Raw genomic sequence first — 10622 nt, 5'->3', positions numbered from 1 at the left:
AATACTAAAGTTTTTTTTCCTCATCAAATTGATGTTCACATACAAAATAAAACAAAGTTTCATCTATAGATTCTGAAATTTTTCATTTATATATCCTAAAAATTTCATGTGATGACATGCTTCAACAAATGGCCCCAGAGACAGGACTTTATCTTCTTTCAGAGGTCACAATCTCACCGCTGTCCAACTACTGATTTGGCAGTAAAACCAAATGTTTTAAGAATAAAGACTTTAAAAGGGAGAGATGTAGCCTGACCTGTGGTGGTGCAGTGATAAAGTGTTGACCTGGAATGCTGAGGTCACTGGTTTGAATCTCTGAGCTTTCCTGGTCAAGGCACATATGAGAGTTGATGCTTCCTGCTTCTCCTCCCTTCTCTCTCTCTCCTCTCTAAAATGAATAAATTTTGAAAAAAGGGAGGGATGTTGGTTTTAAGGGGGTGCCCAAAATTTATTTTTTTCCAGAACACTAATTTTCTTCATAATATTGAAATCAAGACACTATCTGAAGGAGCTTTGTGTATCTCAAATTTGTGCATGTTCATCGTTTATATTTACTAGAAGCATCTCTTGCTAAAATGTTCATGTTCCATGTGACAATACTCATTTCTCTTTCACCCTCTTCTGCATCAACTAGGAGAAATCACAGGCAGGACTTGATCTCTTGGGATCTCTTTTTCTTTTCCATTCATTTATTATCTATTTCTCTTTTTATTTTTAATGCTCTGTCCCCTTCTTACACCATCCATGAGGTCTTATCATCACTATAAGACCTTTATGTAAAAAGGTTTATATCCATAAATATAATGTTAATAATTGACTCTGTCTAACTCTCACAATCAGTATAATTTAAAAAATTTAGAGCCAACCTAGTATATCTTAACATTAAAAAAATCAAATTTGTAGAAGCAGGATAATTATATCTGCAAAAAAATGTTTAGGCAATTATTATTGAAAGTAATACAATAAAACTTAATAATTTTTCTAGCTAGTAGAATAACAAATGAGCTTTTAATACAAGCAGTTCTTGCTCTGCACAATTCCAGTATGCATAAATTTCAGTTACCATGGTTTAATTAAATAGTATGAATCCTCCAACAATTTAGTTCAAATTTACAATATTAGTTGTTAGTGTAAAAAGTATAACCTTTACTGCTTCTCTTCAACCTCCAAATTAGTATGTAAATAATAAATATACATGATAATCAGTGATATATTACATCATATCTTTCAAGTTTGTTGGTTACTGGTCCCTGTGCATCTGTTATTCAGTTACACCAGAGAGTAAAGCATATATTAATAGTTGTCTACCTTTTTTGTCTCCCTAAATAAACCTAGGGGACTATTTTTAAAAATGAATAACTGAAGGCGTGGCAATATGGCAATGGAGTAGGCAGACATACCAACTTCTACCTCCCAGAAAAAAAGTGGATCACAACTTCATTTTAAGAACCATCATCTGGAAAAACCAACTTTGGACTAAACTAAGAGGACTCTTTAACCAAGAAACACCAAAGAAGCCACACAGAGACTGGTAGAAAAAGTAGAAATGTGGAGAGGGCTGCCCAGCTCCCAGGAGCGAACCACAGCCTGGAGAGACTTGCATAGAGGGAAGTGAATTTAGTGGAGAGAGGAGGGCCCTGAGCCCCAGGAACAAAGCCCCAGCCTGCAGCCCCAGAGCCTAGAAGAGGCATATGGACAGTATTTAGCTAGAAACAAATCAGGATACTGTTTGTGAGAAAGAGATTTCTCAGACACAGGATTCTTCTCAAAGGGACCATGCAGAAAACCTCTTTCACAACCGCTCACCCAGGACTCCGGGGGATGGGGAGAATGGAGAGGACTGGAGTAGCAGGAAGAGAGTGTAATCTAGGAGGCACAGGGAGAAACACTTTGAAGGGCAGCCACCCTAACCCCTGGGCTTAGTCACTTCCCAAATCTGAAGTGAATATTTCCCCTGGAACCAACAATACCAGCAAAGGGAAGCAGTACACCAGCCAAACAAGCTCTTCTGCAGCACTCAGAGCAGAGTCGTTTAGAAGGAGGGAGCCTTAAGAAATACAGTATCAAGTACTAGGGTCTGAGGTGCAGTGCCCTCAACCACACTACTGAGGGATAGCAGGTGGCGATGGGATGTGGAAGCATGGTCCCGTTGGCAGAGGAGGAAGCCAGGCCAGCCACAACTGAGGACCGGCGTAAGCTCAGTCTCCACCAGCAGGGGAGGAAAGGGTGCACCAAAGTGGTCCAGCTGGCTGCGGGCCCGCCTGCAATCCTACTGGCAGGGGAAAGGCAAAAGCCTGGATTCTGCAGAGACCCAGGTTTAAGCAGGACACGCAACTCCTCCCAGCCCACAGAGCCATGGCTTGTGGCCCTACATGTGAGTGCAACTCTATGCAAAGGGGCAGGGGTGGGGAGAAAGCCCAGGAACAGGTGGAGACCCATGGCTGAGTGCAAGTGCACAGCCCCTCCCAGCCTGTGAAGCCAGGGCTTGAGGCCCTAGGTGCAAGGGCAACCCCGCCCATGGGGGCGGGACAAAAGCCCGGGAACAGATGGATAACTTCAACTGAGCGCGGGTGCACAGCCCGCCCAGCTGGCGGAGCCCGGGCATGAGGCCCAACTCAGGAGCACAGCTCTGCCCAAAGGGGTGGGGCTAAAGCCCAGGAATAGACAGAGACACGTGGCTAAGCAAAGGTGCTCACTCCTGCTTACAGTGCTGAGTCTTGCAGCTCGGTGTGCGGCACACAGCACCACCTGAGGCAGCAGGGCAAAGGCTAAGGCTTGTAGACCCGGGCACATGAATACATCCCCTCTGTGGAGGAGAGACAGAAAAGGCAGCGACAGCAGCAGCCTGCAGGCAATGCCTATACCTGAATACCGGAGGTAGCGGCAGAGGGTGTGTTGGGCCTGCAGACAGACTGCACCTAAGGAACACACAGGCCAAACCCATTGGACTACAGTGGCCACACCTTTCTTATACACAGAAAAAATGGGAAGGCAGAGAAATGCAACACAAATGAATCAAGAGAAATCCCCAGAAAAGGACTTGAATGAGTCAGAAAAAAACAAATTATCAGATGCAGAGTTTAAAATAATGATTGTTAGGATGCTCAAAGATCTTAGAACAACAATAGGTGATCATAACAAACATTAAATAAAGAGATGGTAAGTATAAAAAAGGACATTGAAATAATAAAACAGAATCAGTCAGAAATAACAAATACAATATCAGAAATGAACACCACAATGGAAGGAATTAAAAGCAAAATGAATGAAGCTGAGGATCGAATCAGTGAGTTATAGCAGTGGTCCCCAACATTTTTGGGGTCACGGACTGGTTTAATGTCAGAAAATAATTTCACAAACCGGCCTTTAGGGTGGGATGGATAAATGCACAAAATAATATTATGCGACTGGCATAAAAACTGTGATATTTTTAAATATAATGGTCAATCTTATGAGACAGGCATCAAGAGTGAGTCTTAGACGGATGTAACAGAGGGAATCTGGTCATTTTTTAAAAATAAAACATCATTCAGACTTAAATATAAATAAAACGGAAATAATGTAAATTATTTATTTTTTCTCTGCGGACTGGTATCAAATGGCCCATGGATCAGTACCAGTCTGCGGCCTGGGTGTTTGGGACCACTGAGTTATAGGACAAGATAAACAAAGGCAAGGAAGCAGAGCAGCAAAAAGAAAAGAGACTCAAAAAGTCTGAGGAAACTCTAAGAGAGCTCTGTGACAACATGGAGAGAAATAACATTTGCCTCATAGGGGTTCCTGAAAAAGAGAAAGAACAAAGGACAGAGGCTTTATTCAATCAAATCAAAGCTGAAAACTTCCCTAAATTGATGCAGGAAAAAGTCACACAAGTTCAAGAAGCACAGAGAATTCCATTAAAGAGAAACCCAAAGAAATCTACACCAAGACATATCATAATTAAAGTACCAAAGCTAAGAGATAAAGAGAAGGCAGACACATCATAATTAAAATACCAAAGCTAAGAGATAAAGAGGAAATATTTAAAGCTGCTACAGAAAAAAAGGCTATCACCTAGAAAGGAGCTCACATAAGGATGACATCTGACTTCTCAACAGAAACATGTGAGGCCAGAAGGGAATGGCAAGAAATAGTCAAAGTAATGCAGAACATGAGCCTACAACCAAGACTACTTTATCCAGCAAGGCTATTATTTAAAATTGAAGGAGAAATAAAAAGCTTCCCAGACCAAAAAGAAAAAGAAAAAAAAAAAACTCAAGAAATTCATTACAACCAAATCAATGCTACAAGAAATGTTAAGGGGCCTGTTGTAAACAGATCAATGGGGGAAAAGAATATAGCAAAAGAATAAAATGGCAAGAAAAAACTACATATCAAAAATAACCTTAAATGTAAATGGATTAAATGATCCAATCAAAATACATAGGGTAGCTGCATGGATAAGAAAACAAAACCCATACATATGCTGTCTACAAGAGACATACCTTAAATCAAAAGGTGCACATAGACTAAAGGTAACAGGATGGAAAAAAATATTTCATGCAAATGGAAATGAAAAAAAAAGCTGGGGTAGCAATACTTATATCAGACAAAATGGACTTTAAAACAAAGGCTATAGTAAGAGATAAAGAAGGCCACTACATAATGATAAAAGGAGCAATCCAACAGGAAGATATAACCATTATAAATATCTATGCACCTAACATAAAAGCACCTAAATACATAAAGCAGACTTTGATGAATATAAAGGGCAAGGTCAACAGCAATACTATAATAGTAGGAGATTTTAATACCCCACTAACATCACTAGATAGATCCTCAAGAAAGAAAATTAACAAAGAAACAGTAGACTTAAAGGACACACTAGATCAATGGGATTTAATAAATATCTTCAGTATCTTTCACCCTAAAGCAGTAGAATATACATTTTTTTCAAGTGCTCAAGGTACATTCTCTAGGATAGACCACATGTTAAGGCACAAAAGCGGTCTCAACAAATTTAAGAAGATTGAAATCATATCAAGCATTTTCTCTGATCACAATGGCATGAACTTAGAAATCAACCTCAACAGAAAAACTGAAAAATACTCAAACACTTGGAAATTAAATAGCATGTTATTAAATAACAAATGGGTAAACAATGAGATCAAAGAAGAAATAAAAAATATCCTATAAAAGAATGATAATGAGCATACATCAACTCAAAATTTATGGAACACAGAAAAAGTAGTCCTGAGAGGGAAGTTCATAGCATTACAAGCATTCCTTAAGAAGCTAGAAAAAACTCAAATAAACAACTTGACCCTGCATCTTAAAGAACTAGAAAAAGAACAGTAAGTAAATCCAAGTGGTAGTAGAAGAAAGGAAATAATAAAGGTCAGAGCAGAAATAAATGACATAGAGGCTAAAGAAACATTACAGGGGATCAATGAAACCAGGAGCTGGTTCTTTGTAAAAGTAAACAAGATCGATACCTCAAAAAATTAAAAATTGAACTGCCTTTTGACCCAGCTATGCCACTTTTAGGAATATACCCCAAGAACATCATAGCACTATTTCAAAAGGAGAAATGTATCCCCATGTTTATGGCAGCATTGTTCACAATAGCAAAGATCTGGAAACAGCCCAAGTGTCTGTCAGTGGACGAGTGGATTAAAAAGCAGGGGTACATATATACAATGGAATACTATGGGGCCATGAAAAAGAAGGAAATCTTAGCCTTTGTGACAACATGGATGGACATGGAAACTATTATATTAAGTGAAATAAGCCAGGCAGGAAAAGAAAAATATCATATGACCTCACTCATTTGAAGAATCCTTGAACAGTGTGAACTGAGGAACGGAATTGAGACAGAGGAGAGATCAAAGGGACCACAACAAAAGAGAACAGAGGGAAAGGGGTGATAGGATGGGATAAACCTGAAGGGAAGAGGGAAGGCGCTAAAGGGAAGGGGGCAAGAGAGATGTTGAGGGGAACACAGTGGAGGTGGGATGTATTTGGAGCAACACTAGAATCTATGTAAACACAATAAATTAAAATCAATAAAAAATTAAAATAAAATAAACAAGACATGGGATGTCCTACAGCATGGTGGCTATAGCTAATAATACTTACTGTATTATGTATTTGAAAGTTGTTAAGAGAGTAAGTCTTCAAATTTTTCATTATATGAACAACTAATTTTTGTTATTATGCATAAGGTGAAAGGTGGTAACTAGATTTATTTTGGAGATAATTTTGTAATATATACAAATATCAAGTCATTATGATGTACGCCCAAAACTAATATAATGTTACATGTCAACTATACCTCAATAAAATGTGTTTGTAATTCTTTAAAAAAAAAGGAATAACTGAAAGAGGGAATCAGCCAAAGCTCATAAAATCACTGCAAAAACAAAACAAAAAGTGATAATCTAAAAAGTGAAATTTACATGGAAAATAAATGAAATCAGAGAAGAAAGAACTAACTGTGAGAATGTTAATAGCACCGCCATTTTTGGCACCGTAGCCATGCAGCCAGAGGAACTAAGGGAAATGAGTAAGACAAGCGGCTGTAACAATAGAAAGAGATGTTTCAGAGACAGGTATGCCTGCAAAACATTGGAATTGCAAAGGATAAAATGTTGAAAGCTGATCTACATTTAGAGAGGATTGCTTTGTTTTATAAGCACAGAAAAGATGTCTGTTCTATATAACATGGTAGATGAGAAAAAGAGAATAACGCTCAAACTATACTTTTTTTTTATTGTCTGAAGGAGACTGGCAGCATAACCACCTAGTTATACTGCTAATTAACCTTCAACTATTCATATAGCACATAAGAAATAACACTGCTCACATATACAAGAGAAAGCAGGTCAATGAAATGTGCACTATACTTGATACTTTTTACACAGCCATAAAGACTTGAATTCTCAATGTTTCTTATGATTCTGATATAGTGTAATAACTAAATATCTCACTTGCTATATTTCTATTTGTTCCTTTACTTATATATTTACACCTAGCAGTACAAAATTTTTAACATTACATCACAGAAGAATCACAATTATTCCTGTTAATTATTAAGGTCACTTTATACAGCTTAGCTGGCCTGGTTGGTTTTATAGCTTTTTGCTACTGTCCAAAGTGAGAACTGCCTGTCGCTAATTTTTTAAATAATTTATATATATTATATTTCCTGTATTAATATTAAAAACATATTAATAATAAAATTAACATATTACTTTACAAGCTTCAAATAAAATTTAGGCATCCAAGTAAACCATGTTTTGGTAATAGTGGCTCGGTAGAGGAACATATTCCACAGAAAACATTATCCTAAGCATATTATGTCTTTTAAAAAGTTACATGGTCTAATTCTGGGATTTAAAAAGTCCCTCAACATCAAGATAATTACATGAAATAATTTATTGTGCTCTAAACATTAGTAAATTCTGTAACTACTCACAAGAATGATTTTGGCTTGACCAGGTGGTGGCACAATAGATAGAGTGTCGGACTGGGATGCGGTTTAAGACCCCGAGGTCGCCAGCTAGAGCACAGGTTCATCTGGTTTGAGCAAAGCTCACCAGCTTGAGCCCAAGGTCACTGGCTCAAGCAAGGGGTTACTCGGTCTGCTATAACCCCATGGTCAAGGCACATATGAGAAAGCAATCAATGAACAACTAAGGTGTCGCAACAAAAAACTAATGATTGATGCTTCTCATCTGTCTCTGTTTCTGTCTGTCCCTATCTATCCCTCTCTCTGATTCTGTCTCTGTAAAAAAAATAAAAAAATAAAGAATGGTTTTTGTTTGTTTGATTTTTTAATCAGTTCTGGTAATATTGCATCCTCAGTACTACACTGCCGAGAAAGACAGGATCAGCTGAAATCCCAAAGACCCAATAAAGTACAAAATAAAGTTTAAGTGCAATTAATCTACTCAGTGGCCCTGTATCTTTCATTTAGAGGAATGAGGACAAGAAACATGCTTTTAAATTGTAGAAGTAAAATAAAAACTCTTTTTTTCCACCTTCACGGATTCTCTATCAACTGAAAGCAAATACAATTTTTAGTAGGGAAAGCTGCTCACCAGATCCGACTGGAAAACCTCTATAAATTTAGGTCATTTACCCTTGGTGCTCAGTGCTCTCTCAGGAGTGGGTGGAGATGGATCACAGAAGCAGATGAGACACAAGCACCACCCTCAGAAGCTCACCATCTATGATTGGTGTTGTCTGTCCTTCCTCTCAATGCCTTCTCTGCATCTCCCCGCCTGCTCCATTGCCAGGAAGGCTCACCAGACTGACCTCACCAACTTCCTTTAATACAGTGGTTTGCAGCTGCATTTGTTCCATTTGTTCCATGGGATGCAACACTGAGAAGTGGAATATTTTTTCCTCCATCCAACTCTCCAATTTCACAGTGGTTCTGGCATTGATTGCTTCTTCCTAAAATTCAAGACCCTTTTAGATAGTCCTTAATCCAAGTTGCAGCTCTTGCTAGGTTCTGGTAATGCATCTGTCTTTGCCTACCGAGGCCTAGGGGTAACAAAATCTTCCTGATGTTTCTGTTCCCTGGTTGCTTCAATATCCCGCTTTTAGTCCAAGTCACCCCAGTTACACTTCTGTAAACAGTTAAGAGGCAGAATGAGTACAGGACAGTTTAAATAAGGAAGTTGTTAATCTGTTATGAATAAATTCATAAACATGCTTAAACAAAATCTTTCGAGGGTCAAAAACTGGCAGCTTATAAGAGGAATTTGATCTGTGTACACTTCTTGTATACATTTGCTTTTTTGAATTCTGTCTACTGCTAGAAGACCATAGATACCTTTGATAAAAGTAGTGGATACATTATTTAAAATAAAAATAATTTCTGTTGAGCAAATGTTCATACCAGTTTTCGCCTTTTCTGAAAATCACCCAACATAAAGCTGGACTGCCTCTTTACCTCAAACCAGATGGGAGAGGGTTTTTCAAAACCAGAGCTAGGCAGAATCACATTCCATGCTGTGCTGCAGCTTCCCCAAATAACTTACTGCCACTAATATTAACTAGTCTTCATGCCATAATAAGGGTTTGTCAACCATACAAGAGGAAAATCAATTATCAAATACTCGATGCCATGGCGGAGACAAATGCAGTGTCTAAATGCAAGTACCTTATGAACAAGTCACATCTAAAAGGGATGAAAATCAACTCTATTTTGGGAACACAAACAAGGAAATTTTCTGCCTTCTGTGATATAAGCAGAGACTTAAATTTACAGGGAATTTCCCAAATGGTCACATGGATATTAGTTATCTTTGGAGTAAAACGCCTTTGAAAATTAATGGTGAAAGTTTTTGTTACACAAACCTCACTGTGGCCTAACATTAATTAATTCCTTTTCCTCATATCAAATATGAGTAGGATTTCTAAATGGGAATAAATATAATTGAATGTTCTATTTTCTAGGACTAATACAATGCAATAGTTATAGTACAACAAAGCAATATTCCATCAATTTTTTAAAAATCATATTAATGACTATTTTTTCCTAGGGGTTTCATATAATCTGTCTAATAAACATTACTAAGCCTTAAAGTCAAAAGAAAACTTCAATAAAATAATTGACCCCGAAGATTCTCTAGTTCTTAATAATAAAGAATATCATTATTAAATCATTTTCATTTCTAAGATTCATTGAAATATGTATAATTATCCTGTTGGATAATGGCAGGGCATATTAAAGAAATAGGAAAAAAACAACAACCCTGATTCTTAAGACAGTAGTAACCTTGGGAGCGATATCACCATCATGGTGACATAAAAGGCTCCTCCTTTGTGTCCCCCTTTTCACAACTAAAATTCAGCATTTATCCACAAACAAAAGTGCATTGGTGGACATTGTGGGGCCTAGAAACATAAGCCAAAGGACCCAAGAGGAGTGTCGCTCACCTGTACATCTGGCAGTAAGCAGATCAGTACAGCTGTGGAACCAGTAAGAGCTTGGGAATCAGCCCCAGCCCTAGCTCCAGCCCCTTGGCCAGGCCAAGAAAAACCTGGAGAGTGTTTAGATAGACACTCACAGATGACAGAGCCTTTGTATATGTCCAGGCTTATCTTATGTCACTCACAAAATTCACTCAATGAATTAAAGACTTAAAAATGACTTTTCGGCCCTGGCCGGTTGGCTCAGCGGTAGAGCGTCGGCCTGGTGTGCGGGGGACCCGGGTTCGATTCCCGGCCAGGGCACACAGGAGAAGCACCCATTTGCTTCTCCACCCCCCACCCCTCCTTCCTCTCTGTCTCTCTCTTCCCCTCCCGCAACCAAGGCTCCGTTGGAGCAAAGATGGCCCGGGCGCTGGGGTGGCTCCTTGGCCTCTGCCCCAGGCGCTAGAGTGGCTCTGGTCGCCACAGAGCGACGCCCCGGAGGGGCAGAGCATCGCCCCCTGGTGGGCAGAGCGTCGCCCCTGGTGGGCGTGCCGGGTGGATCCCGGTCGGGCGCATGCGGGAGTCTGTCTGACTGTCTCTCCCCGTTTCCAGCTTCAGAAGAAAAAAAATTAAAAAAATTAAAAATGACTTTTCGGGAGATGACGTCAGAGTAATGGCAGGATAGGAAGCGATATCGATAAATCTCCCCCAAAACT

General features: G+C 39.0%; 1 non-coding gene across 1 annotated transcript; it reads right to left on the bottom strand.

Annotated features, from left to right (window-relative positions):
* Positions 1–6749: 6749 nt before the first annotated feature.
* LOC136321232 (small nucleolar RNA SNORA19) lies at positions 6750–6879 on the bottom strand. Its single transcript, XR_010728509.1, has one exon. It is a non-coding gene; the product is annotated as a small nucleolar RNA SNORA19 (small nucleolar RNA).
* Positions 6880–10622: the final 3743 nt, after the last annotated feature.

This window comes from Saccopteryx bilineata, chromosome 1 (genome assembly GCF_036850765.1).
Source record: "Saccopteryx bilineata isolate mSacBil1 chromosome 1, mSacBil1_pri_phased_curated, whole genome shotgun sequence".
Lineage (NCBI taxonomy): Eukaryota > Metazoa > Chordata > Mammalia > Chiroptera > Emballonuridae > Saccopteryx > Saccopteryx bilineata.
The sequence above is the reverse complement of the archived record's forward strand: the minus strand, read 5'-3'. Positions and strand labels throughout refer to the sequence as shown.